Source organism: Monodon monoceros, unplaced genomic scaffold (assembly GCF_005190385.1).
Source record: "Monodon monoceros isolate NGI ecotype Baffin Bay Population unplaced genomic scaffold, NGI_Narwhal_1 Super_Scaffold_5, whole genome shotgun sequence".
In the NCBI taxonomy this organism is placed as follows: domain Eukaryota; kingdom Metazoa; phylum Chordata; class Mammalia; order Artiodactyla; family Monodontidae; genus Monodon; species Monodon monoceros.
This window is the reverse complement of record NW_021703782.1, coordinates 31,631,707-31,634,838: the sequence shown is the minus strand read 5'-3', so window position 1 is coordinate 31,634,838 and position 3,132 is coordinate 31,631,707.

Genomic DNA, 3,132 nt, shown 5'->3' with positions numbered 1-3,132 from the left:
TTATCCAATCACCTACTGAAGGACATCTTGGTTGCTTCCAAGTTTCGGCAATTATGAATAAAGCTGCTACACATGTCTATGTGCAGGTTTTTGTGCAGGTAAATAACAAGGAGTGTGATTGTGGATCATATGGTAAAAGTATTTTTAGTTTTGTAAAAAAACCACCTAACTGTCTTCCGAAGTGGCTTACCATTTTGCATTCCCACCGGCAATTTGTGACAGTTCCTATTGCTCCACAAACTCACCAGCATTTAGTGTTCTCAGTGTTCCAGATTTTAGCCATTCTAACAGGTACACAGTATATCTCATTGTTGTTTACTTTGCATTCCCTAATTACATATGATGTGGAACAGCTTTTCATATGTTTATTTTTCATCTGCATATGTTCCTTGATGAGGTGTCTGTTTAAGTTCTTTAGCCCATTTTTTTTTTTTTTTTTTTTGTGGTATGCGGGCCTCTCACCGTTGCGGCCTCTCCTGCTGCGGAGCACAGGCTCCGGACGCGCAGGCTCAGCGGCCATGGCTCACGGGCCCAGCCGCTCCGCGGCATGTGGGATCCTCCCGGACCGGGGCACGAACCCGCATCCCCTGCATCGGCAGGCGGACTCTCAACCACTAGCGCCACCAGGGAAGCCCCTCTTTAGCCCATTTTTTAGTTGAGCTGTTTTCTTATTGTGGAGTTTTAAGTGTTCTTTGTGTATTTTGGATAGTAGTCCTTTACTGGATGTGTCTTTCTCAAATATTTTCTCTCAGCCTTTAGCTGGTCTCCTCATTCTCTTGACATTGTCTTTTGCAGAAGTTTTTCATTTGAATGAAGTCCCTCATCAATGATTTCTTTTGTGGATCATGCTAATGGTGCTATATCCAAAAAGGCATCAACCATACCCACGGTCATTTAGGTTTTCTCCTATATTATCGTCTAAGAATTTTAGAGTTTTGCATTTAAAATTTAGGTTTATGATCCATTTTAAGTTAATTTTTTGAAGGGTGTAAAGTCTTGATTCAATTTTTTTTTTAAATGTGGTTCTAGTTCTGGGCTCCCTATTCTGTTCCATTGATCTAGTTATATATTCTTTTGCCAGTTCCACACTGTCCTGATTACTGTAGTTTTACAGTAAGTAAAGTTGAGTAGCATCAGTCTTCCAATTTTGCTCTTCTTCAATATTGTGTTGGCTATTCTGGGTCTTTTGCCTCTTCATGTAAACTTTAGAATCAGTTTGTTGATATCCATAAAATAACTTGCTGGGATTTTTATTAGAATTGCGTTGAGTCTGTAAATCAGGTTGTAAAGAACTGACATCTTGACAATATTGTCTTCCAATCCATGAATGTGGAATCTCTCTCTCTATTTAGTTCTTTGATTTTGTTCATGAGAATTTTGTATTTTTTATCATATAGATCTTATACATATTTTGTTAGATTTATACCTAAGAATATTATTTTGGGGGTGCTAATATTAATGGTATTGTGTTTTTAATTTCAAGTTATACTTGCTTATTGCTGGTATATAGGAAAATGATTGGCTTTTATTTATTAATTTTGTATCCTGCAACCTTGCTCTAATTACTCATCAGTTCCAGGAGTTTTTGGTTGATTCCTTCAGATTTTCTACACAGGTGATCATGTCATCTGTAAACAAAGACAGTTTTGTATCTTTCTTTCCAATCTGTATACCTTTTACTCCCTTTTCTTGTCTTACTACATTAACAAGGACTTCCAGTACAATGTTGAAAAGGAGTGGTGAGAGGGGATATTTTTGTCTTGTACCTGATCTTAGTGGGAAAGCTTTGAGTTTCTCATCATTAAGCATGATCTTTTTACCAGTGAAATGGCAATTCTTTGGTTCTTGTCCTCTCGAGGGAAAGAATTCAGTAGAGAGTTGTAGAGCAGTTTTAAGCAGCAAGAGTTTTATTGAGCAAAGCGAAAGTATGCTCTCGAGAAAGGATGAGAATGGGCTGTCTGGAAACCAGAAGAAGCCTTGCAGTGAGGGTAGGGTTGGGTTTTTTAGAGTGGTGGCAGTCCCTCCCCACATCCTCTGTCATCTGACTGACAAGTTGATTGACAGTTTTAGGTTTTATCAATATAACCTTTCCCTTAGTGGGCAGGTGCTTATGCATAAGCACCCAAGCAAAACCACGGGGGCAAGTGGTGGTGGTGGGGGATACCGTAAATATGGCATTATTGACCCCGGGTTACCTTGAGTCACCTTTTAGGTCTTGGTACACCTGTACCAATCTGTGTTGGTGGTTTTATCTTGCTTAGTCCTGGTAAGGCTGGAAATTAAGTGGTGGTCCTTGACTAGAAAAAGGAAGATTTCTGGGCATGTTCTGATTACCAGTGTCCAGGTTGGGGAGGGAAAGATGAGAGCCCTTCCAGAATGCAGCAGGACCCACTCATGTCTGACTAGCTACCTAACAATATTAGGTGTAGTTTTTTTTTTTAACAGATAATCTTTATCCACTTGAGGAAGTTTTCCTCTATTCCTAGCTTACTGAGAGCTTTTGTCATGAATGGGTTTAGATTTTATCAAATGATTTTCTACATCTATTGATTTAATCATGTGGTTTTTCTTTTCTTTTCTTTCTTTTTTTTTTTTAGTCTGTTGGTGTGATAGATTACATTAACTGATTTTCAAATGTTGGATCAGACTTGCATACCTGGGATAAGTCCTACTTGGTGGTTATGATATTATGATTTATAGGAAATATATATTTGGTCTTAGTCCCTATTCTGCCACAGAAATCCTAAAACCTTCAGAATTTCCTAGGTGATTAGAGTGATAAGGGTGACTTTTGTTATGTTAATGAGGTCACTTTTGGAAATCACCTAAGGATGGGTGGGGGTTTGTTGCTGAGGAAAGCAACCATGTGATCAGAGGGTTGGAATTTTCAGTCCCACCCTTCAGACCTCTGGGAAGGAGAGAGGGGCTGGAGATTGAGTTCAATCACCAATGACCAATGATTTAATCAACCATGTTTGTATAATGAAGCCTCCATAAAACCCAAAAGGAGGGGGTTTGGAGAGCTTCTGGATTGTAAACATGTGGAGAATTAGGAAGAGTGGCGTGCTCAGAGAGCATGGAAGTTCTTTGCCCCTTCCCCATACCTTGCCCTATGTATCTCTTCCATCTGGC